Here is a 27170-nt window from a genome sequence, read left to right as displayed (position 1 = left end):
GCTTTTGTGTAGCAAACGTAAACCGCTAAAACCCAGTTTACGTTTGCTATGCAGAAGCTGCAGCACTTCCGGCGCAGATGGTGGGAAATCCGACCGGATGCTGCGGAGGGAACAGAATTGTGACTGCGAGGTAAGCTGTGTGCGAAAACGGTACAAATCTTCTAGATGGAAAACTAGTCAGAATACCTATCTTGTCTTTTCTATCACAGTAAGGAATTCTTCAACAACAGAGAACTTCCTCTTCTTTCTTAAAGCAATGATGTGCGGCTACTATTCTTAAAGCAGTTTCCCCTCATCTATCATGCAACCAGCTCTAGCTAACAAATACTTGCTGGACTGTTTTGTGCTTTGTTTACTACTAAAAAGGCATTGACTGACCAGGTAACACAATTCTTAGATTTCTCTGCCTGCTTCTTGAATGTATCAGACTTATGAAGGAATGAACAAAAGAAAATGCTTGTCTTTAATGTATGAAAATATGAGGGAATAAAAGATATTTTACATTCATTTGAAAAACATTTCACAAAATATATACCTTTCATATGAACAGGTTACTAGTAAGACAGATGTTAAACAATTTATCTTGTTTAAAGGAAAAATACAGAGATACAATTAAAATCAGTTTTCACAGATGGAGGAGGTGTGTCTGTAGTTTCTTGTCTGCAGTCTGTGTTATCACCAATATGAAATATCAGCAAAGGCTTGCATTGCCAATATAGGGGCATTAACCCTTTAGAAATCTTGGTCTATTGAAGGAAACACAGGAGGTTCTTTGGCTATCTATACAGAAAGAACAAACATCGCATCTGGAAGATCACAATATGGTAATAATAAGCTGGATGTCATATTTGAAAGATGACTGAAGCCCCATGTTCTATTTTTATTTGTATGTGTCATCTGTGATTTCCTGAAGTTGCTCATCTGCATCTGGGGAGAGGGAGGAATAACTTTGATGAAGGCTCTGCAAAGATTTAGCTATAAACGTGTGTCACTTGAGACAAGGAGCTGCTGCAGTGGGGGTTATTTTTTATCATCTCTGTTTCCCAGTCAGTAGGTTTTACTTTATTGGATAATAGCAGCTGAGGGTGAAGCCTGTACCCCAATAAGCATACATTGAGGAAGGAAGGAAGGAAGGAAGGAAGGAAGGAAGGAAGGAAGGAAGGAAGGAAGGAAGGAAGGAAGGAAGGAAGGAAGGAAGGAAGGAAGGAAGGACATATACAAATACAGTTCTATGTACTTAAACTTACCTTCAAGGTGAAGAGGTTAAGGTGCATGGAAAAGGTGCAATTTGGAGAAAGAGAGAAGTGACACCATACAAGCATTTTGTGAGAGAGTTCCAGGCACTGGAGACAGCAAGGAGAAAGAGTATAGTCATTCAAAGGCATAGGAAACTTTGGCATAACAGAAGGTGGTACTCTAAGTGAAGAAGCAAAGGTCATAAGTGGGGATGCATTTGGAACATAGGGCAAGAAATACTAGGTAAGCCAAACTAACAAATGTTTTCAAAGCAAAGGAGGAGGGGTTGGTTTTGGATTCATGAGGCGACAGGAAGCAAGTGAACATATTTGAAAAGGATCATTGCATTGTCTACACTGACTAGTATTTGGATCAAGGGTTGTGACATGGAGGCAGTTAATGGCAAACCACCTTTCAACATCTCTTGCCTTGAAAACCCAATGGGGTTTCCAAAGGTCAGCTGTGACTTAACAGCAAAAACAACAACAAACTGCATGGGCTGAGTGACAAAAAAGGTAAACATTTATTTAAAATATTTCTGTATCACTTCCCGGCAACATTACCTGAACCAGTTTTGAAAATAACCATACAATTAAAGCAACAATACAAGAACTTGTGAAAAATCAGCATGGCCAGCACATGTTAAATTTATACTCTGTTAAATTTATATTTCAAGGAGAAATGATAGCTTGTGATTATGTAACATAAAAAGGACAAGACATTGTAATTCAATAAACCAACACTTTCAGTTAATAAATGTAATGGGATCATTAATGAATGGAAGAGGTCAAGCCCCAACTTCTCCCTTTTCTCTAAGTGGCATATTTGTTATCATTTAATAGCTACAATTTTGATAGCCAGATAACCAGAGGCACTGAAGCAATATATTGTAACAAAACCCTAAAAGTATAGAAAAGGTGACATAAAACTTTGAATCTGACTTACATTTTAAGATATATCATTGCAACATTCTACTATACTTTTTTTTCTAGAGGTGGGGGAGAGTGTCCAGCTCATGAAGAAGAAGCCTCTTTGACAAAAATGAAGAATTTGTTTATTTTAAAAAGAGACACAACATAAAGAGATCCATCCCCAAATGAAACTCCAGATCCAGAAGTGGAACACACATACCTTCCTTCATTTTACAGATACATACACATAAACACATACTTCAGGCTTCATGGGAACTGCTTCCTCATGAAGCTATACTGCAAGGCTATGGTATGTATGCAAATACCCTCCAGGCACCCTTTCCCCAAATGAAGTTGTTTTCCTCAATGCACAGGGAAGTTAGGATTTAAAAAGTACATAATATGAACCATGTTTCATAAGGACTTAGCCTTCTGGAACCTATTTTCCATGCCCATTCCTATTCCTTCATAGTAAGGTTCCCAAAACATCTAAGATCCAAATGGCACAGGGTCCCAGAACATAATTTGTCTATGCAGCAGCAAATGGGATGTAGCCCATAGCTTATGCACCTGCTCTAATGTTATGTATGAGAGTCAATGTTGTTATCAATGGTGCTCCTGCCTAGCTCATTGTAGCCTGAAGGACTGAGCTTGGGGACTTGGGAACAATGAGCAGTAGGATCCAAATCCAGACTGACCTGCTCCAATCACAGTCACCCTGCTGGTTTGAATGACCCAATAACGTGCTAGTGCGGGAACCCAGTGTTGTATATAGTTGATCCAGTGGGCCCCATTCCCCAGTCTTGTTAGTGCAGCCACCTACCATGCTGTACTCAATAAAGAGCTTGTTATAACTACCACCTCACCTCTTCAATGCCTCACCTCTTCAATGCCTCTTCAATGCCTATATTATAGTAGCAATGAAGGTGGGATCCTGGTAGGTGATGCAACAACCGGCTTTGCACCACGCCTCACAGCAGCTGCTTCCATCTCCGCACATTGCACTGCCATAGCTGAGAACTGTTGCCAAGCCAGGACCCAAAGATGAGCAACACTCAAGCATCCAGCACCACCACTCCCCCAGAGTCTGGTCCCAACCAGGCTGCTATGCCAGGGCCACAAGGGTATATTCTGGAATTCAACCCCGCTGAACCAGAATGTTGAGAGAGAAGGGAGAAGAGGCTGAACTATTTCATCCTGAATCACAAGATTACAGATGAACAGCAGCAGAAGCATCTGTTGCTCAGCTTCTGTGGTGAGGGCATGCTGGAGCTGGCAGAGAGTCTCCTCTCGCCTACAACACTGAATGAGGCCACCTACAAGGCCATCATGAAGAAACTGTCCAACCACTTCTCACCCCGGCTAACCCATACAACCTGGCGCATCAGGTTCCACAAGCGGAACCAGAAGGCCGGAGAAACTGTTGCGGCTTTCCTCATGGAGCTCCGCCACCGTGCCCATGAGTGTGCATTGACGAGTCTCGAGGAGGCCTTGCTTGACCGTTTCATAACAGGCCTCCGAGACAAATGAATGCAGGCAAAGTTGGCAGTCAAAAAGACTCTGACCCTGGAAGACACCTTGAGTGAAGCTGCTGCTTACAAGAAGTCAAACAAGGAGCGGCACTCAACGGGGCATACTAGGTTGCCAGCAGTTCTAACCCAATTGACTCTGAGGATGATGCCACCCTCAAAATGCACCAGGCAACCCCAAAGTGGCTGCCGCCACGTGCAACCAAGACGGCATCAACCCAAGGCTGCACCAGCTGTGGAGACCCCCACGAATGATGCTCCTGCAAGTATTGGGATGCTGTTTGCCACACGTGTGGAAAGACAGGCCATCTGGCGTGTGTTTGCCGCTCAAAGTTGCTGCACCAAGGCCAGGGCAGCACAGCAGAAAAATGGCTGCCGCCACAAGGTTGCTTTCATGGAGGACATTCAGGCACTTACCACAGTGGGGGATCAGATATGACAACTCCCCATACCTTCCCCTGATAAGTTGAAGATGACTGTGTCCATAGAGGGCAAGCCCTGCAAAATGCGGGTAGACTCCGGGGCAGGCCAGACAGTCATCTCAGCCCGCACTTTCTGGAAATTGTTACACCCGTTCTTATTCGTAATCAGGGATTTCCAGAAATGAGAGGTCGTTGTACTGGAGGTTGAGGAGGTTCACGCAAAATACAGACAGTTCTCAGGCAAGCTTCCCTAAATAGTCATAGAAGGGAACCTGTGTGATTTACTGGGTGGGTCATGGTTCAAGGCCCTGGGGATCAGGGTAACGGGAATCCATCAGGCCCCCTCACGGAGAGACTTCCAGAATGTCTATGAGGAATTTCCCACCGTCTTCGATAGCATGCTGAGAACATATACCGGATCCCCCGTGACATTGGAACTGAATCCCAGTGTGTAGCCCACAAGGCTGAAGGCGCGGTGAGTGCTACTGGCCCTTAGACCCAAAATTGAGGAGAAGCTAGACCGCCTCGTGGCCCAGGGGGTACTGGAGCCGGTAGCCGATGCGAAATGGGAGACCCCTATAGTCACCCCCGTTAAGCCAAATGGCAGCTTCTGCATTTGTGCAGTCTACAAATACACGATTAACAAGGCGCTGCAAGGCCATGCATATCCAGTCCCTGTGGTTAGTCATGTGCCTACCTCCCTTGTGGGGGCTAAAATCTTTGAAAAACTGGACTTAGACCAGGCCTATCAGCAGCTATGCATGTTTTCATAGAAATAAATCCCCATGTGCTTGGTGAAATGACACTCTGAACTCAACAGCAGAAAAGGGTAAAAGTCCTTTAGCACCTTAAAGGCTAAGAAAAATTGAGGTAGGGTATGACCTTTCATGAGTGACTCATGAAAGATCATATTCTACCTCAAATTTTGTTAGTTTTTAAGGTGCTACTTGCAGACTAGCACAGGTACTCATCTTGATCTATTTTCACCAGAATTAGCCCTGCTCAATGCTCTTATGAATTGTGCACCATAGAATTCACAAGCAATGGAATTACTATATATTACTAGTGTAGAACAAGTCAAGTGCATCTTTTTCTTCCATCTCTATCCCCAAATGTGTTGTACAAGGGAAAGTGGACAAAAAATGTTCTTTCTTCAAATTCATTTCATTACACGGAAGTTGAACTCTTGATAAGATCAACTCAACTGACGTTTGTCTTGACCATAGCAACATGCTGAGCAACTCTGAGCCTGACCATAGTCACATGATAATTGCAGCTTGTGTCTGCTTTTGGCCAGTCATCTTATTTACTGACAAGAGGGACTAAACCTTGGGGTTATGGTTATCCAGGTTATTAAACTGACACTTGTATAAAGCATGACATCACCTGCAGTGTGTTCCATATTAGTACCTGCACAAGTTTAAATGACTGACATTTGATAGATTTCACTGCCTGCTTTTGCCTCTGTATAATTAGTGGCATTAAGTTTCAGGCAATTTTTTTTTTTCAAATTTACTTTCCCCCTTTTTACTATGTGCCTTTTGGAGGTAGTGTCAGATAAATGTGGGAAGGATGGCTTGCTGTGAGAAAGCCATTTAACAGTGTAACTGTGCAAAGTGAATGCAACTGAATTCACTTGAATGCCTCTGAACAACTTGCAGAATGATCAACTTCTTGCTTGACAGTGACCAGAAAAATATGAACACCAGCAGGTATGTGGGCACAACTATCCAGTTTTCAGCATCTTCATTCATAATGACCAGGAATCCTGCCTACATCCAAGGATGTAACAACTAGGGAAAATGCAACTCACAGGTGGAACATGACCAGCCACCTGAGTAAGCATTATTGAGTAAGAATACCAATTGCGGGGGCGGGGGGCGGGGGGCTTTCACCTTTATGTCCTGTTTGTTGACTTCCAAAGAATACCTGGTTCGTCATTGTGAAACATGGGATACTTGATTACATGTGCCTTTGGACTGATCCAGCAGCACTCTTTTTATATTCTCATGGGACAGTTATCTATTAAATAGATGAACACACAAAACGAAGTCTTCCACTAAATTGGATGGATGGGGCATTTGTTCAAGATCTCTCTATATAATAAAGAGTACATTGAGGTCTGGATCAGATTCATAGAGTTCAACCATGCAGAACTGGTTGGCTGATTGAATTCTAAATTAGGAGAAAAGCAGCACCAGGAGACAGACCCTTTTGAAAAATAGGCAGTATCAAGGAAACAACAAGCAGTACATCTTACAAACTGAATAATAGACACAATCTCATTATGTTTGGCTTCCAGTCAACCAATTACCATATTGTTTGCCTTATTTCTACTAATAGTTTCCAAACCAAAAATAGTCATATTCCAATATGCTCTCCCTGGTCCTTGGCTAATTTCCTATATCCTTGATTTCTGTGATGTATTTTAATGCAGTATACTTCAGCATTTTTATTCACTGTTTAATGGACTGTTGGAGTTACTGTAATGGAGGAAAAAATACTTAGCTTCTATAGGTATCTTTCCCATTACATGATGTAAAAACAATCATGAAAGAAAAACACAGAAGGGTCTCTAATCGACTTTGGTGGAATTACTTCCATTCCAGAGAAGAGCTGTACAGGTAGACACGCTATATCCCTGGAAGAGCATTACGATCTATCAGTCAAAACTTACTGGTGAGCCCTGGCCCTAAAGAGGTCTGGCTGTCCTTGACGATGGCTAGCACTTTTTCAGTCTTGGCCCCGACCTGGTGAAACTCTCTGTCAGAGAACATCAAGACTCTGCAAGATCTTCTACAGTTCTGCAGGGCCTGTAAGGCAGAGATGTTCCACCAGGCTTTCAGTTAAGGACAGTGATGGTTGCTGGGCTGGCACTCCCCCCTCCCCCACCCCTTAGAGGTCCCTTACTGCTGCATCCAGAAATTGTTGGGATTTAAATATACCTTTAGCAGAGTAACATGGAGATAGCCACGAATAACAGCCAGGCACACGGTTTAGCTTAAGAATACAAAGTAGTTTACTATACTAATGAAGAAAGGGTTGACTGGGATTTCTAGAAAACAAGGATTCAATATCCTTTCTAACTTGTAGACTACATCTCGACTCTCTAGAGTCCTAACTTCAACTGCATGGAGATCTAAGGGCTTAACACAAAGGGCTATAAAACTGACCAAATGGTTTCCCTCAGACCACCACCCAAATATATGGATTAGCCTATTAGGGCTCTCCCTGAATGGTCACTATGCATATTGACACCTAGCCTTAGTGGGAAGTACATGCACACATTTTCATTGACTCTACCTACTCATTGGCTAAACATCAGCATGCATATACAAACAATTAACTCATGACAACAGGAAATGAAATTGCATCAGAAACCCAACAGAAATCTGGTTTGAAAAATTTTAATAGGACATCATTAGGATTTGGAATTCTTATTTTAATCATTTTTACTTTTCTTAAATGTTGTATTTATAAACTATGTTGTACATTACCCAGAGCTTGACTTTGATCAGGATAGGGTGATTCATCAAGTTGAAGGTATATATAAATAAACATAAATATTAAAGAGAGTGAAAGCAGAAACTTAGGCATAGGGATGGGCATGATCCACATTTTTGTAGTTCAGTTTGGGGTTTGTGGCTGAACTATGAAGCAAGCCATGAACCCATACAAACTGGGAGGCTTGTGAGCCATTTAACCCATACAAACAAGGTTAGTTTGTATCAGTTTGTGAGCCATTTACATTTAAACCTATTTTCTGCTCCCTACAGCTTTTCACAAGGGGCAGAAAGCAAGGGTTTCCAAAGAGATGAGTGGTAGGGAATAGGAATGTGCAAAAAAACCCAACAAAAAACGGAATTACACGGATTCGGAAATACACGGGGCCAAAAAGATATGGAATACTGTGTATTTCCTATTACCGTACTCGGAATAGCCGCATATACGGTAGATGTGCGACTATTTCCGAATATATGGCCCCATTATACCCTATGGCCATTGAAATCAATGGCAAAATAGGGTATATTGGAAGCCACCTGGAGGGGAGGGAGTTTGAGGAAGAACCCCCACATTTGCAGGGGACCTTCAAGGGACTCTCCCCCACAAACCCTCCAAGTCCCAAAAAGATTGGGCCAGGGGGTCCCATTCCAGGGGGTCCCAAAGAGGGTGCCCCTATCCCACCATTATACCTTATGGGCCATTGAAATCAATGGAAATGTAGGGCATAATTAGAGGCTACTGGGGGGCAGGGGGTTTGAGGGAGAGCCCCAAAAACTGCAGGGAACCCACAGGGAACTCTCCCCTATAAAACCCCAAGTCCCAAAAAGATTGGGCCAGGGGGTCCCTGTCTTTGGGCTCCCCAAAAGGCCCATTGCCAACAATGAAGGTGAAAGCCCAATTAGCCACTTCCTCCACTATAACTGCTGTGGGGAAAGTGGCTCTGGCCAGAGGGGGGTTTGAGGGAGAGGCCCCAAAACTGCAGGGCAGCTTCAGGGGACTCCCCAGCATGAACCCTCCTGGCCCAAAAAGACTGCACCCATCAGTGGGCACCCCAAAAGGAACACTGCTCCCAATGGTGAGAAAAAACCAATTAGAGAAAAAACCAAATGCACTACATCCCTCTATCTACTTCCTCACTGTAATTGTCATAGGAAAAGTGGCTCTGGGGAGCAGGAGGTTTTGAGGAGAGCCCCCCAAACTGCTGTGCAGCTTCAGGGCACTGTCCTACACAAAACTCACAAGGCCAAAAAAAAGTTGGACCAGGGGGTCCAATTCCTGGGGCACCCAAAGCCAAACCTAACCACACCAGATAATCTCTATAGGACCCAAATGCACTACATCCCTCTATCTACTCTATAAACCCTGCAGGCCTGGAACCAATATAAACCCACTTGCCAACGTCACTGCCACACAAAACACAATCTGCTCAAGGTCTGCTCTGCAGACCTGGCTGCAGCAAACCCAGATGCCAGCTCTCCAGCCTTGCCCCAAACAACACGGGGAGACCTGGCCAAGCACAACAAGCCTGCTGGTTCTGGGTCTCTCACCCAGGTGCCAGCTTCCCTGCCACAGAACACACAATCTACAGATGCCAGTTCTTCAGTCCTACCCCAAACAACACGGGAAGAGCTGGCCAAGCACAACAAGCCTTCTGGGTCTCTCACCCAGGTGCCAGCTTCCCCCCCCCCAAGACCAGAACCTGGAAATGGGACAACAGGAGAAGGCCAAGAAACTCAACTGTTGAAAAAGTGGCCTTTTAAACAATGAAAATTAGGCCAAACAGCCCCCACCCCCAAGAACCAGAAGAGAAAAGGAACAGCAGCAGCACAACACAGCAGCAACAAATCAAACACAGAATCCTTTTAAAACAGTAAAAAACTTAATTTTTAACAATACAGGAACTTTACCAACCCTTCCCCCCCAAAAAAACCCCTTTTCACTCTTACCCCAAGAAATCCAAGCTACCCAAATCAAAAAAAGTAAAAGGACACTGCACTTTTAAAAGTCCTCTCACTAAAGTAAGATATGGACAAATTGTCAAACACCCCACCCCAGGCCCCCATTTCCAGCTGAACCCCCTAACCCCAAATAAGCTACCCAGTACTCACCCACCCAAATCTGGATAAGTAAAGGGACTCTGAGTCTTAAAAAGTCCTTTTACTAACTAAAATAAAAACAAGAACCCCAAGACTGTCTTACCTTAGACGTCTTCTCTTCTCAAGGCAGGTCAGGAAAGGCTGAGAGAGAGCAGCAGCAGCTGAGGCCAAGGGCCACCACAATCTCTCTCTCACACCAACACAACAGCAATGGAGGAGTCCAGCCAGGCAGACTCTGACCCTACACAGAGCAGTTTCAAAAAATAACACTGCTCTGTGATTGGCCAGAGAACACTGTTTACTTGTATACCCAAGTAAACAAAAGAACAACAATGTAGCTGATGGCTGAGGGATTAGCCCAGCCATCAGCTACACAAAAGCCCTTCAAAGCATGCATTTGCAATGTATTTTGCAAATGCATGCTTTGGATTGGCTGCTGGGGCACCTCTCCCCCTCCCTCCCTGATCCCAGGGAGGCTATGGGAGAGGCGGGAAAAGGCTTCCAAAGGTGGGAAAGGAAGCAAGCAGCTCCCCTGAGGCTGCAGAAGCTCCTTTCCCGCCTTTTCCATTGACTTCCGTATACTTCCAAATATCTATGCAGAAGTATATGGGGAGCCATATACGGCTCCCGTTTAATGGCTTGAAAATGGAATTGGAAGTATACGGTGCCATATACTTCCAAATCAGGGGTGATTCGGTGGTCTATGCGGTTCGGCCGAACCGAATGCACACCCCTAGTAGGGAATGCTGCTCAGCAGTTTGGTTTAAATAGCTCCAAGCCATTTAAACTCTACTTTCTGCTTTCTGAGGTTTTCCCATGGCTTTCTGCTCTTCATGAACTGTCACAAACTACATCAAAATTTGTGGAAGTTTGAAGAAGGTGATTCTTTAGTTTGCAAACATCACTTTGTGAACCATGAACCAGACAAAATTCTTTGTTTGTCAGCCAATTCGTGCCCATCCCTACTTAGAAAAGAATGAAGCAAGATGCGTCCTTTGATAGGCCAAAGGAAGCAGGGTGGATCTTAGGAAAGCAGGTATAGTAGATGGAGTGATCCAAAAGAATGTGCCAAAAAAGAGAAAGTGCTATAACATAATGGAGGAGAAAAAGGATCCTTAGAGAAAAAGGATCACCTCCCAGTACCTTACGCATACCCAATAAGCAAAGAGTTAAGACTCCCAGAAAGAAGCTCCAAGCCCATCATGAAAAGGTAGAGAGACCCAGAAGCCCTTTGGTTGAGCCCGTCCATCTCTCGCATCCCCACATGAACTTCAGGACTCTAAGAATTAAGAAGATGGTGATATGAGCAGAAGCTGGTACCAAAAGACAGAATGTTTACCTAGCAGTCTGTGGTATCCTGTCACAGTTCTATTTAAGGAAGGAGCCATTATCTAAGCGCTGACAGAATCAGGGCTCCACTCAAGGCAACAAAGAAGATGGAACAACTAAAGCCTCTCAGTCTAAGACTGACCTTTACTAGTTCAACAACTCCTGAAGTGAGTTTGAAATCAGCTTCTCTGCCTGGACAGTGCAGATGCTAATCTGATTCTGTCTCTCAAGATGTTGAAAGCTTCCCAGGTCCCTGATCCCTGTGCTGATCTGTATTCAGCACTGATTCCTGTGCTTGCTTTCCTGATTGATTGACAGCCCTTGTTGAGTTAGAAATAAGACAGAACTCAGCAGGAAGGAGACAGAAGGGAGATGTGCTGGCACCTGCTGCAGTCTTTGCTTCACAGTATAGATCTGAGTGGTTAAGTAGACTAATGGAACTAAATTAGCACAAAAAGGAGTTGAGGTATTGTGAAAAGCTCTGTTTTGATCCAGCAATTTGAATACTATCAGATATAGTTCAGCAACTTGTTCAAAAAGTTGATTTTGCTAGAGCACACATTTCACATAATGCAGTTCAGCTGGGGATGAAGCTTAAGAATAGCAATAAGTGACTGGAAGAGAGCAAAGACAAGATGGGAAGAGAAAGAAGCAGTTCAAGCACTGGACTAGTAAGCTCTTCTTCACACACTTCCTCGGTCACCAGTCCTCTTCTTGAGGCAGAACAAGTGCAAAAACTTGATCTACTAGATACCTAAGGCAAACTGTTGCAAGGTTTCCACATCAAGGATCTTAAACCAGGTCACACTGATTTTGCCACTCCTAGCCGCCCTGAGCCTGTTTACAGGAAGGGTGGGATACAAATATAGATGTAGATATATAGGCATGTTGTGTGAGAAGTGCTCACACATTTCTTACCAATGTAAATTGATCCAAAGAGTTAAGGAATCAGGACATACCATAAAAGGAAAGGACATGAGAGGGAAAATACATATACAGTTTGGGAGAATATTTTGGTGCTAAGGTGAACATATTTGGTCAGGGTAAAGGGGGCCCTGTCCCTTTAAGAGCTCTGATGAAACCAGAAGTTCCACAGCTGAAATTTCTCCCGTCATATATTACTTTTGAGGGGAACAGCCTGCTGTATGTTGTTATACAAAAAAGATTGCCAATTAGAGCCAAGAGGAAAGGATGGGGGAAGGCATCTTCTAAGGGCTGATTTTTATTTTAATTAGTATGGATTAGATCCTGTGGAGGATATCTGTTAATGAAAGGAGAGACAATTTTTACTGCCCCCCCCTCACAGGAGACCTCTGACTTCCCGCTTATATTGTGCCTGGAGGGACCCCTGTCATTGATGAGGGACATTGTGGACTGCAGCAAAAGGGGAAGGCAGTGAAACAGCACTCTACCAATGAAAATCTTTCTATCAGTAGACTTTTTTTTGTGAGATCTAAGCTTATAAACTTGATTTCTGGTATAAATCAACTTATTTTTCTGGGTGTGTTAAGTTTAAATCAGGAATGTCTTTTTAAAAATATGAAGGTGAAAACAAATAGATAGCAACAATGCAGTTGTGTTAGTAAGGACTGCAGACAAAACAATGGTAACTCCTGTCATTCCTCCCAGAACACCAGCTGGAAGGGCTCAGAAGAGTCATCAGAACACTGAGGCTTAGGGTTGCCAAGTCCAATTTAAGAAATATCTGGGGACTTTGGGGGTGGAGCCAGGATACTTTGGGGGTGGAGCCAGGAGACATAGAGGTGGAGCCAGGAGCAAGGGTGTGACAAGCATCACTGAACTCCAAAGGGAGTTCTGGCCATCACATTTAAAGGGACGGCACACCTTTTCAATGTGCCTTCCATAGGAAATAATGAAGGATAGGGGCACCTTCTTTTGGGGCTCATAGAATTGGACCCCCTGATCCAATCGTTTTTAAACTTGGGGGATATTTTGGGGAGAGGCACTAGACGCTGTACTGAAAATGTGGTGCCTCTACCTCAAAAAACAGCCCCCCCCCAGAGCCCCAGATACCCGCGGATCAATTCTCCATTATTTTCTATGGGAATAAATCTCATATTCATATGGGAATAATAAGAGTTCCCAGCAGACATTTCCCTCCCCCCCCCGCTTTCTGATGAGCCTGAAGCGGGGGGAGGGCCTCCAAACCGGGGGATCCCCTGCCCCCACCTGGGGATTGGCAACCCTACTGAGGCTGTAAGTGGATGGAGTTCTCAGGCCAGAAAGTTCTTTGGCTTTTTACTACTTACAACAAATGGAAAACAGACCCACCCACCCCAAAGCACACACACACACCAGCCACTCAGTTATTTTTTTTGGCCAGAGAATTTGTAGTCATGCAAGTAGTTCTTAGCCAAGACAAAATGATTGCAACAATTTAGCTGCTTCTGACCATTACCCTCCCTCTTACATTCACCAAATTGCTGCACTTTTTGTTTGCTGACACAGAAAAATAATACTTCCCAACAGCACAACACCAGATGGTAATTACATTCTAATAATAGAATAGAATATTGAGATTGCTAGGTAAATACAGGAAGAAGAATTGGATATGAAAAAACGTTAGAATAAAATGAAATGGCTGGGTGACACCGACTCATGAACTGAAGGTGATACCAAAGAAAACAAAGATGATTTTGCATTCAATGGGGCTGTTTCACACATTCAGCCTCAAGTGTTTGACTTGCATATATGGTCTGAGATCTAGCACCACATACAGACCCCACAGGCCAGACTACGTGATGCATATTTTATCAAGTTGAGTTGGGGTTCCCCAGACCTGACTTGCTTTCCCCATAGCCACATCGCTGTTATGGGGAACTTACTCTCCTAGGCACTTCAGTGCCTGATTTAAGTCAACACTTTGATGCCAGGGAAGGAGGGGTCTGCATGTGTATTAAACACTGTCCATGCAACCCTATAGCGGAACAAAAAGTATCTCTTCCAGTCCATTGCTTTTCACAACGCAATCCATTTGAAACTTCAACTTCTAGCCAAAGCCCCATGAAGGCTTCTTTAAAAAGAACCATGGGAGATTGTGATCGCAGTAGCAGGACAAAAAGTACCGAATAAACAGCTGCACAGACCTCACATGGTAAATAAAGAAATGATGAAAACAATTCAGTAGTTTGTATATATATATGAACCTTAGACTAACTTGATTTAGGGTCAGTTGACCCATTATATCCAATTACATGGAGACAGTTTTGTGCTCACTGCATAGTGAGCAGTTTGTGCTAAAAGGATCACTTTCTGCATTGGCTGATTCCTCCCCCCACCCACCCACACCACTGGAAACCTTTGTCAAGAACCAATAAACAATCTAGCCCAGTTATATAAGCTCAATGGCCCATCGAAGTCCTGCAAGCATACTGTTTTGCATAGGAGCCAACCAGATGATTCAGAAAGCCAAAAGACAGGAACACAGAGGCCACATGAGTAGTAGTCCTCCAGCAACTTGTATTTAGAAGTAGGCTGTCTGTGAACATGGAGGTTATCGTAGCTAACAGTCATTGATGTAACTCTTCTTTATAAATGTGTCTAATCCCTTTTTAAAGCCACCAATACTAGTGTTCATTGCAGGATAACTGGAGTGACTTAAAGTGGTCTCTGAGGTTGGCTATAATTCACTGATTGAGTCACAAGTCTGTCAATGCAATGTTAATCAAGGTTACACCCCTCTAAATCCACAGAATTCAACAGGCTTAGAAGAGTGTAATTCTATGTAGGATTGTGCTGCAACATTATTTCCAGAAAAATGATGAGCAGTTTTGTGTATTCTCCCAGGGAGAAAGCCTGCCTGCCCTACTGCTTGAGTTACATACTTTACAGAAGCAGCATGAAAAGATAAGAGCCCTGAAAACATGCATCAGTATACACTCAAATAAAGTTATGGAACTAGGAGGCCTGCTGAGAAGGCTTGCAGATAGGGAATCTGCTGTAAGAACAGAACAGAACCTGCTGTAATTCTTATTCTGCTTTGCTAATAGACAGCTGGCTTCCAAGGAGCCATAGCATACTATAAATAGAATGTTTGACAGTAACTACATTGTTTTTCCAATAAGGCATGGGCACATTATCCTCATTCGTTTGGTAGGTGTTTAGTGTTAATTAACTTTGATCTATTCTACACTGCAGCAGACTGCAGGCTTTTGTTTTTATATTAGTTTTAGATATTCCAGGCACTTAAACTAGCAAATGCTTTAGACCCATTAGGAGGCAGGAGAAATTGCCTAGACCACTGACCAGAACAACACACATCTTTAGTACTCAGACAATATCACATGAACCACCTACCTGAAAGCATGTGACAGGAAGTCCTGTGACATACATAGGACAGGAAAAAGAATAGCCAGAAGTTTGACTTCAGATAGGGAAGAGAGCTCCATGTTGCAAATACATGACACTTGGCTGACAGAGTGTCATCAGCTGCAAGGTGGAACCAGGAGGGGGGGGAGGGGGAGAGAAGACAGGGATGAGTTTGAGTGAACAGCATGGTCTAAAGCTATCTGTGCTTAAAAAACCATCCACCGAGTGACCTTCTCTCACTGTCTTTATAGTAGGCCCTTCTAGCAGGGAAGGCTCTGAGCCCTATTTTTATTTTTTATTCGATTTATATCCCGCCCTACCCCACCAAGGCGGGCTCAGGGCGGCTTAGGATTCCGACCCAAGAATTAAAGACCACCACTGACAATGACTGAACTGTGGTGTTCTCTTTGACCCTTCCCAACAGATCAATATTAAATGTAACAATATTAAATGAATGAAGCTAGGAAGAGGAGAGAAGAACAGGGGGAAAGCAGGATTTTAAAAATAAACTTAATAAAACTTACAGAGAAGAAAGTTATTTCCTTTGCACATGAACGAAGAAAAAACAAGGAGAGGTTAACTTCCAGTTGATCCAGGAGTTGGCATTCTTCTGCAAGGTCATTTTCTCAGAGCTGACATTCTTGCTTGTCATTATTGTGAGGAGGGTCAGTCCAGCTGCTGTAGCAGGTGCAATATGATGGTGCTTTCTGTTATGACAGCTAGAAATATGTATTTTGTTTAAAGGTAGGTGAATTTTCAATTTAATACTGCTTCATAAAGACATTTACATTCTATTTCCCCATGCCTTTAAAAAGCAAATGTACTGCTGAGGTGCTCCAAGAATTTGTTTTCATGTTTCTTTCAGTGTAAAAGAAAGGAAATTCCTTCAGGTCATTGCATCAAACTGAAGGAAGAAATATGTCTCCAATTTGTTATTCTGACAGGCATGTCCAGCTGGGAATGCATGTTGTAAATAGCTGTAGATATATAAATAAGCTTTTAAAAAATTCATCTTGGTTCTTCAGGCTTGCTAACCTTTTGAGCATAACTGGCAAACAGCGAAGAATCATTACACTCATATCCTCCCATCATGAGTTCATGATAGCAAAAGTGCTAGACCCTCACCCACCCTGCACTGAACCCTGATGTGCAATGCAAATATGGTTACCAACCTCAAGGTGAGGCCTGGAATTACCACCAATCTCTAGACTACAGAGATCTCTGTTTCCCTGGTGGAAAGGGCAGGTTCTGAAGCTAGCCTCCATGGCCACATATCCTCACTAAGCCACTTCCCCTTCCCAAGTCTCCAGGGATTTCCTAAGCCATAGTCGGCACTATTAAATGCAGATTAAAAATGAAAATAAATCCACCATAGGAAGGTAAGATGCAACTATCTGGGAACCAGCAGGAGACTGGAAGGGTATTGGGGGTGCCAGAAGGTAATGTCTGGGAGCAGGAGATCTCTACCCACACTGTTGGGTGCTGCCCGGGGACTTTCCTGGGCCTCCTCTTGGCCAGCTCTGCTTCTTTTAAGGTTCTGTGCTCTCTGTGGGTCTAGGGGTGGTTGAGAAGACACTTCGCATTCTGCTCACCATGGCAATTGCTGTGGCTTTAACCCCCTCACAGTGGGTCAAGCCCACTACATCTCCTGACCTCTGTTACTGGGTCAGAAACTGTTGTATTGGGCTGATGTCATACATGGTATTTTACCCCTTTGGGGGGTAGTCTTTGGGATTCCCATCTCCAGGAAAGTGCCTCAACATACCCAGTTATGCCAAAGATCTTCTTATAAGTCAAAGAACCTGTCTGTAAATTCTGCTGATGTTCTGCTGCCTAAATTCTGCTAAAGAATGTCTCTCTCTCTCGGCTTGGCTTCGCGAACGAAGATTTAAGAAGGGTGCAATAGTCCACGTCTGCTGCAGGCTCGCTGGTGGCTGACAAGACCAATGCAGGACAGGCAGGTCCGGCCACAGTGGCAGTGTATTGTAAAGAATGTAGCAGTGAATTAAAACACAAATTATTAAAATAGAAGCCTAAAGGACAACATTTGGTGGATCAGATGTTTTTGTTTATACAAACATAGCTCAGTTTAAGTGGACAATAGTTAAAGTTTATCTAGACTAAGTTAAAACTAGAGAACATGAATGGAGAACCTGTCAGGTCTTGCAATGGGACCTCATTTTCCTGCCCCTATTTAGAATCATAGAATCATAGAGTTGGAAGGGACCTCTAGGTTCATGTAGTCCAATCCCCTGCACAATGCAGGAAACTCACAAACACTTCCCCCTAAATTCACAGGATCTTCATTGCTGTCAGATGGCCATCTAGCCTCTGTCTAAAAACCTCCAAGGAAGGTTTTCCTTCTGTTCCATGAAAACTCCCAGGGCCTCTCCCCTGTCTTGCTTTCTTCTTTCTTTTGCATCTACTAGTCAACCTACCTATATCTGCCCCCCTATTTTCCTCCCCCATCAGGCTCTACCTGAGAAAACTAAGACCCAGTTGCACATTACTGTCTGCCAGGACATGCCCAGTTGTTCGGCGGGGGGGGGGGGGGCTGCAAGGACCTGCAGGGAGCAGCTAACTTTCCCTGTATCCTCCTCATTACACTATTTCCTCTTTCCTTTCTCCAGGCAACCCCATTTTCCTTGCTTCATTCTGTCCTTTCTACCCACCAACCTACCTTTTATCTGACCCTCATCTTCAGCTATAGTTATTTACTTAATTTATACTTCACCTTTCTCCACAATGGGGATCCAAAGCAGCTTACAGCATTCTCTCCTTTATTTTACTTTCACAACAACTGTGGGGTAGGGTAGGCTGAGAATGTGTAACTGGCCCAGGGTCACCCATTGAATTTCCACAGCAGAGTGGTGATTATTCAAAGCTGGGTCTCCTAAATCCTAGCCTGAAGCTCTGTCCACTACACTGGCTTTTGTAGGGTTGACAGCTCTTCAGCAGTAGCAAGCAGTCTGTCCTGGTGAATCATGCAAGTTGCATGGTATCAAGTTGTTCTTGCCAGGCCTAGCACTAATGATAAGTCTTCCCCCAAAGGCCAAAACAACCCATGAAAAGACTGATCCTCCCCTTTCCTTTTACTGACAGAAACTAAGACATGAAAGTGTGGTTGTTTAGCAACAGCCACAGAGGACATATGCTCCTTAAAGCTCCATTAGGGTTGCCAGGTACAACTGAGGAAATATCTGGGGACTTTGGGGGTTGAGCTGGGAGACTTTGGGGGTGGATCTGGGAGACTTTCCAACTGCAAATAAATAATAAAAATACAGCAGTGCAGCTCCCCTGAATGCAGTCTTCATTTCCTCCTTCTCTTTTTTGCTTTCAAGGGGCTCCCCAGAAGGTCTACTAAATGAAAGTTAACACAGACACTCAGAAAGCAGCCAAAATAAACAGTTTGCAAGCCCACACTTTTGTGATCTCACTGGGACAATAAACTCATGGGAGATGCTGGATGTAGCAATCTGCTGTATTTCAATCAACTTCTTCAGACTAATACAGAAACATTAAAGTACTAAGCAGTCTAGGAGGGGGAGTTTTCCTCCATCCCATAATCAGGTTCTAATTAATGCTTTACTATCCCTTTTACTATGCAAACAACTACTGAAAGGAATACAAAACAACACAGGGGCTGGATTCTGTCTCTCTCTTTCTCTCACACACACTCTCCAGGAAGAGGTGGAGTTGGACTGGCCACCCATCAACAGATACAGGTAGGTGTCATCTTCATACTGATAGCACCCCAGCCCAAACCTCTGGGCAATCTGGGCAAGAGAGTGCATGTAGATGTTGAATGATATCATGGAGGGAACTGCTCCTTGTGGCACACTGCATGTAAGTGAGTGCCGTTGGGATAGTTTCTCTTTTATCACCACCCTTTGTTCCCAACCCTGGAGAAAAGAGGAGGACCACTGTAAAGTCAACCCCTGGATCCCAACGTTGGCAAGGCGGTGGGTCAGTAACTGATGATCAATTGTGTCAAATGCAGCCAGCAGGTCCAATAACATCAGTACTGCTGAACCGCCTCTATCCAGATGTCTCGGAAGGTCATCCATGAGGGCGACCAAAACCATCTCCATCTCATGGCCTGGGCAGAAGCCAGATTGAAAAGGGTTAAGCACGGAAGTGTAATCCAGAAAGCTCTGTAACTACTGCCAGCAATTTATTGGCTAAGGATCACGTCTTGATAAACTCCAGCAGTTTATTGCCCATGCCTTGTCTATCCCAGTGATGGAGCCATATTATTTTATCAGATCTAAAGTTTTCTTCATCTCTATATGAAATGATAGCACTATCTCATCAGATATCTGCTCTTAAACATGAACCACGAAGCAAACCTTGGATATGGGGAAGATTCACAGAAACCAATTCTATGATTCTGTAGAACAAGAAGGAATTGTTTCTTGAGTAAGACTGATAAAGCTCCTAGGAAGCCTGTGGGTTGATTTATATAATAAACAGGATGTCAAAATATATGGGTACTTCAAAACAGCTTTTGGGTAAATGAAGTGGTTCTACAGATGATTTTTGCAATTCCAGGAACTCTGATGGCTTTTAAATTATTTTAAATTTGGGACAGAACAAATTCCAAAAGAACTTTATAGCTGTTATAGTTAATTTAAGCTCCTTTTCTGCTTTATTGGTGTCATCGCACCACTGTTTTAATTTTTGAGTAAATTTAATTAAAATTAAAAAATTGAAACGGGATTAGACCATTTATTTATACAGCTCCAGCAGTATACATTGCCCTTTGCAGAGTAACAAACACAAAGATGCTTTTTGCAAGGGATGAGTATTAAAAAGCTGTCAAAAGGTTTGAAGCAGGGGACACATCTGTACCTGTTAGTCATAAAAGCCCTCTGTGTCACTGGGAGATATCCTGGCCTCCATCAGGACAGACTTCTCTTTGCATTATAAACCCATCCAGCAACACAATAGTCATTCTGGTATTTGTCACAAGAGTATCTGAGGATCACGTCTTGATTGGCTGTTTCAAAGAATGCTGGTGGAAGAAGAGAAAGGTACAGGAGGGCAGTAATATTGTTTCGAGACTTAATTGATCTGTTTTGGCTTTCTTCTCACATAGTCTCCATTTTTTAAAAAAAAAGAAAGTTGATTTTCAGTTTTTCTGGACATTGGGGAGATAATTGTGAAATATCTGCCAATACTTGTATGTTCCAACACAGCAACAGGGTGGTGAGATGCACTGGGAATGCAGAAAGTTTCAGAGGAAGGAAATGAACGTGAAAGAGATTGATCTAGGGTATATCAAAAACAGCTGCTGCAATTAAAAAGTAATTAAAGGCATACCAAAACAAATGGAAATGTTTCAAAATTTTTGAAGAAAACATATGAGGACAGCAGTGATGCAGAACAGTGGTATAGTTGGAATTACCACATTTCTTATCATAAGGAATAAAAAATCCATTCATAACATTCAGCACTACATTAACAAAGGCTGTTTTGGACATGTGGATGTTACCATTCAAAAAGCACTATCTGTGCAATCTTAATCAGGGCTTCACCCTTCTGACCTGCTTAAGTTTGATGAAATTAGAAGGGCATAACTCTGTATAGGATTGCACTGTCAAGCAAGCAATCAGAAGTCGCAAGTCCCATCTCTGGGTAATACTTTATACAGGAGATGTATCTTGTGAAGGAAGTGGTGAGGATCAGTGTCCATAAGGCAGCAACCATAATTAACACTTAAACATTTAAACAATTAAAAATCCAGTCTAAGAATGTAACGTTAGGAGAAGAGGGAGGCTTGCCAATCCTGGGAAGGGAAATTCCTGGGATATTTGCAGGTGGAGGCTGGGGAGGGAGGGTTTAGAGAGGGGAGGGAGCTCAGCAGTCCATACAGTCCATCCTCTGAAGCTACCATTTTCTCCTGGGGAAACTGACCTCTGTAATCTAGATATCAATCATAATTCAGGGAGAACTCCACAACCCATGGATATTGGCAACCACGCAAGATGGTAAGGCAAAGCAAAGCAGAAGGGAGGGCAGAAGAAAGAAAGAAAAAGCTGGTGGTTAGAAAGCTCTGGTAGCAGGATCACTAGTTGCTTAGAAAAATACTTCCTTTACCCTAGTTTTAACATTGCCTGACCCACTCTGGCCTGTGGCTACTCTTAGGCTTCCTTACTGGCCTGAGTTAGTGCTTACAGTGCCTAGATTACAAAGGGCCAATCTGCTGGATCACCAAGGCTGATCAATTTAGAATAGTGGTTTCACTGGGTCTCCTAAAGGCAAAAGGGCAATCTTTGCCTATGTCCTTAAACACTGTTTAAACTGGCAGTGCTGTTATTTCAGGATGAGGTTGCCAATTCTGGATTAGGAAATTCCTGGAGATTTGGGAGTGGAGCCTGGGGAGGGAGGAGTTTGGGGAGGGGAGAGATCTCAGTGGGGTATAATGCCATACAGTCCACCTTCCAAAGCAGCCATTTTCTCCAGGGGAATTGGTCTATCCCAGGTCTCAATGTAAATCAAAGAAATATTGGCCTCCGACATTCCATAGCTGGTTTATAGTTAGGAGAGACCTCCAGAAAATCGTTCTCTTGATCCCTATGGCTGCCAGCTCTGGGTTGGGAAATTCTTGGAAATTTGTGCATGGAGCCTGGGGTAGAATATAATGCCATTTTCTCCAAGGGAACTGATCTGTGTAGTCTAGAGATCAGTTGTAATCCCAGAATATCTTCAGGCCGCACCTGGAGGTTATCAACAATAAATTAATTTTCTCCACCTGGAGGTTGGCAACCTTATTCCACAGGAAAATGACATTCCATAACTGTTTTATAAGGAAAGAATAGTTTATAGATGTTGTTTACATAGATGTCATAGATGCCTCGGGCAGGGAGCCACAATACTTGGGGTCACGGTAGATAACTCACTGAAAATGTCAAGACAGTGTGCGATTGCAATAAAAAAGGCCAATGCCATGCTGGGAATTATTAGGAAGGGAACTGAAAACAAATCAGCCAGTATCATATTGCCCCTGTATAAATCGATGGTGCGGTCTCATTTGGAGTACTGTGTGCAGTTCTGGTCACTGCACCTCAAAAAGGATATTATAGCATTGGAAAAAGTCCAGAAAAGGGCAACCAGAATGATGAAAGGGATGGAACACTTTCCCTATGAAGAAAGGTTAAAACACTTGGGGCCCTTTAGCTTGGAGAAACATTGACTGCAGGGTGACATGATAAAGGTTTACAAGATAATGCATGGGATGCAGAAAGTAGAGAAAAGTACTTTTCTCCCTTTCTCATAATACAAGAACTCGTGGGCATTCAATGAAATTGCTGAGCAGTCGGGTTAAAATGGATAAAAGGAAGTACTTCTTCACCCAAGGGGTGATTAACGTGGAATTCACTGCCACAGGAGGTGGTAGCAGCTACAAGCATAGCCAGTTTCAAGATAAAAATATGGAACAGAGGTCCATCAGTGGCTATTAGCCACAGTGTGTATATATATATATATGTGTGTGTGTGTGTGTGTGTGTATGTATGTATATATATATATATGTAAATTTTTTGGCCACTGTGTGACACAGAGTGTTGGACTGGATGGGCCATTGGCCTGATCCAACATAGCTTCTCTTATGTTCTTCTTATCCCTAAGCATTGCCAGGACCTTTGTTGTTTCAAGTTTCAAGTTTATTTCAATTTATATCCTGCCCTTCCTACCGAAGTGGCTCAGGGCGGCTCACAGCACATAAAATCTAACATAAAATTATTGAATTTAAAACATCTTACACAGTTAAAACAGTAAAATAAAACATATAACAGCGGTCTATTTAAAACTACACTCAGTGTCCAATGCCAGTTATTTATAAGCCAGCCGGAAGAGGGCTGTCTTAAAGGCCCTGTGGAACTGGCCAAGGTCCCGCAGGGCCCTCACCTCTTCCGACAGCTGGTTCCACCAGAAAGGGGCCGTTACAGAGAAAGCCCTGTCCCTGGTAGATTCCAGGCGGGCTTCCTTTGGCCCGGGGATAACGAGCAGATTTTGAGATCCTGATCTCAGTACTCTCTGGGGAACATGTGGGGAGAGACGGTCCCTAAGGTAGGCAGGTCCTAGGCCATATAGGGCTTTAAAGGTAATAACCAGCACCTTGTACTGAACTCGATATATTATTGGCAGCCAGTGCAGAATCTGGAGCCCCGGCCGAATGTGCTCCCTTCTTGGGAGCCCCAATAACAACTGGGCAATGGCATTCTGCACTAACTGCAACTTCCTGGTTCGGCACAAGGGCAGCCCCATGTAGAGAGCATTGCAGTAGTCTAACCTCGAGGTGACCGTTGCATGGATTGCCGTTGCTAGATCGTCACGCTCCAGGAAAGGGGCCAACTGCCTCGCCCACCTAAGATGAAAGAACGTGGACTTAGCAGTGGCTGCTATCTGAGCCTCCATTGTTAAGGAAGGCTCCAATAGTACCCCCAGGCTTTTTTGTCTTGTGCGTCGCTGTCAACGGCGCACCATCAAAAACTGGCAGGGGGATTTCCCCTCCTGGACCCCGACGACCCAAGCAAAGGACCTCTGTCTTCGCCGGATTTAGCCTCAGCCCGCTCAGCCTGAGCCACCCAGCCATGGCCTGTAACGTCCGGTCCAAATTTTCTGGGGCGCAGGCCAGCCATAAGCAGTTAGAGCTGGGTGTCATCAGCATACTGGTGACAACCCAGCCCATACCTTCGGGCAATCTGGGCAAGGGGGCGCATATAGATGTTAAATAACATCAGAGAGAGGACCGCCCCTTGAGGCACTCCGCAATTAAGCGTGTGTCTTTGGGACAGTTCACTCCCGATCACGACCCTTTGTCCCTGATCCTCAAGGAAAGAGGAAAGCCATTGTAAGGCCAACCCCTGGATCCCTACGTCGGCGAGGCAGCAGGTCAGTAACCAATGGTCGATCATATCGAATGCTGCCGATAGGTCCAACAACATCAGCACCATCAAGCTGCCCCGATCCAGATGCCGTTGAAGGTCATCTACCAGGGCAACCAACACCATTTCTGTCCCGTGGCTCGGGCGAAAGCCGGACTGAAGGGGATCAAGGGAGCCTACAGTGCCATTTTGTTGGCACAGCAATAGTTCCTCTGACCAAATGGCTTTTCTGTTTGTGAATGAGAGGAGAGAGATGTTTGCCCATCCCTCTTCTGCTGTTCCTTCAGACCTGCTGACCCACAGAAGCAATGTCAATGAGTACAGAAGGCTGCAGTAAGAAGGAGAAGTGGGGAAGTTGACTTTCTTTGGCATGAACCCCTCCACCCCAAATATTGTGAAATATGTTAGCATTGTCAACAGTTCTCTTGATTTTAAAATTTTGATTGTGTCTAGCTCTCAAGCCCTGCTTTTTTAATTTATATGCAGAGGACATCATGCAGAATGCCAGCCTGGATGAATCACACGCTGAAAATGATTGCTAGGAAAAACATCAACATCCTCAGATATGCAGATGACACCACTCTAATGGCAGAAAGTTAGGAGAACCTAAAGAACCTCTTGTTGAGAGTGAAAGCGGAGAGCGCGAAATTAGACTTGAAACTCAACATCAAAAAATCTAAGATCATGGCATCCATCCCCATCATACCTTGGCAAATAGAAGGGGAAGATGTGGAAGTAGTTCCTGGGAACCGAGATCGCTGCAGATGGTGACTGTAGCCATGAAATTAAAAGGCATTTGCTCCTTGGGGAGGGTAGCTATGGTGAACCTAGGCAGTATAATAAAAAGTAGAGACATCACCCTGCCAACAAAAGTCTGTATAGTCAAAGCAATGGTATTCCCAGGATTGGACTATAAGGAAGGGTGAGTTGGACCGTAAGAGTTGGACCATAAGGAAGGCCAAGCACAGAAGAATAGATGCTTTTGAACTGTGGTGCTGGAGAAGACTCTTGAAAGTCCCTTGGACTGCAAGAAGATCAAATCAGTCAGTCCTAAGGGAAATCAACCCTGACTGTTCCCTGGAAGGTCAGATGCTGAAGCTGAAGCTCAAATACTTTGGCCACCAAATGAGAAGGGAGCACTCACTGGAGAAGACCCTGATGGTGGGAAAGAGAGTAGGCAAAAGAAGAAGGGGCTGGCAAAAGATGAGATGGCTGGACAGCGTTACTGATGTAACTAACATGAATTTGAGCAGACTCCAAAGGATAGTGGAAGGCCTGGCATGACTCATTCCATGGAGTCGCAAAGAGTAAGACTTGACTATGTGACTGAACAACAAAGCTCTTAAACAGCACATTTGCCTACACTATCAACATACATCGGTTCAGTTCATCTAATTGGAATGGCTTCCTCTCATAATCTATACAGTTGCGGGGGGTGTGTATGACACAGGGGAGTTAAGGCTTCATACTGGCTAATAAAAGAAGGGAAAGGCAGGGCTGGACCCTGAGGACACCCTAAAGAACAGATAGGCAAGAGACTTTCAGAATTAGCCTCCTCAGGAGTAAAGGTAGGGTAAAAGTATTCCAAAGGTAGGATAGCCAACTCTAACTCAGGAAATTCCTAGAGATTTGAAGGTGTAATCTGGAGAGGGTGGTGTTTAAGGAGGGAGGGGGCTTCAGTGGGATATAATACCACAGAGTCCACCCACCAAGGAAGCCATTACCTCTGTATTCTGGAAATGAGTTGCAGTTCTCAAAAATCACCAGGCCCCACCTGGAGGTTGACAACAAAGACCGTCTTGGGTTTAGAGACCTCCTTGGTAGTACAGGCCTACTCAGGAGTAGCACAAAGGATCCCAGCCTTTTTAAAATTTATACATCTATTGAAGAAAGAATTTCATAATGTAACTATACTAACACAATCCATTATATTATAATAAGCATACTTTAACTAAAAGATTTATTTTCATTTCTTCATCTTTTTTCTCCTTTCTTCTCTTAAAAGTATCTTCATAAACTTATAGGATTTTCAAATTTATCCTAGTTCGTTATGATTAATATACATTGTCATAAAATTAATCTTCCAACTGATTTAGTTTACAATTGATTAAACACCATTCTAGGAGACCACTAGGGTCAGGAGGGGAGTATCCACCATCCAAAAAGTAACAAAACAATATTGGGGGAACATACCCAAACATCTGCCACCCACCGTTCTAGCCTAAAAAAGAAATATATTACCCAGTTCATGTATTATAAAGAGTCCAACCTCTCCACAGAATCTTCAAGGTCTCCAGAAGTACATATATGGGCTGTTTTAACCAGCTCTTTTCTTTTGCCAGCTCTGTGTTCATTAGATGCAGACAGAGAAAGATTTTAAGGTGGACAGCATTAATTGCACTGATGCAGTCACAGGCAGTATAGAAGTTTGAACCCTGTTGAAAACACAGTTTGCCTTTAGGAAGCCAATGACATTTTATCTCTAATTCCCATAGTTTAGTGGTTGTATTTTTAAGGTCCCTTCTAATCTTTAAAAACTCTGGAGGAAGGTCCAGAAAAACCTGAATTTTTGAATGCTGAAAATCAAGACCACTCTGCTCTCTTGCTTCTGAAAGAATCCTCTGCCTCATTCAGAAGTCCTTAAATTCTACTAGTTATGACTCTAGTATATTGTGGGGAAGCAGATTCTTCACATACCTTCCCAAAACTGCAGTTTTCTGCAGAAGAGGGGTAACTCCAGCCTCAAGGCTTAAAGTGCCCACTAACCAATTTGCAATAAATATTTTCAACTCTGTCCCAGCTTCAATGTTTGATTGAACCTTCCTTATTTTAAGCACAGCACCCGGTTACGATAATCCAAAGACAAAATGAATTCCCGCATCCAAACATCAAAGGTAGTCACAGGTATTTGATTCTTAAGCTCTGT

The 27170-nt window shown here is 43.6% G+C and overlaps 1 long non-coding RNA gene across 2 annotated transcripts; it reads right to left on the bottom strand.

The window, feature by feature from the left end:
• Positions 1-440: 440 nt before the first annotated feature.
• Positions 441-26692, bottom strand: LOC132589135 (uncharacterized). Of its 2 annotated transcripts, XR_009556552.1 has the most exons (5): positions 26486-26692; positions 25969-26124; positions 15881-16075; positions 1248-1343; positions 441-927 (listed from the first exon to the last, which is right to left on the bottom strand). It is a non-coding gene; the product is annotated as an uncharacterized LOC132589135 (long non-coding RNA). The 2 variants fall into 2 exon arrangements; XR_009556553.1 differs by lacking the exon at positions 1248-1343 and having other exon boundaries at positions 26486-26596.
• Between the last annotated feature and the right edge of the window lie 478 nt (positions 26693-27170).

The sequence above is a fragment of the Heteronotia binoei genome, chromosome 21 (assembly GCF_032191835.1).
Source record: "Heteronotia binoei isolate CCM8104 ecotype False Entrance Well chromosome 21, APGP_CSIRO_Hbin_v1, whole genome shotgun sequence".
Classification (NCBI taxonomy): domain Eukaryota; kingdom Metazoa; phylum Chordata; class Lepidosauria; order Squamata; family Gekkonidae; genus Heteronotia; species Heteronotia binoei.
This window is presented reverse-complemented; position numbering and strand designations above follow the sequence as displayed.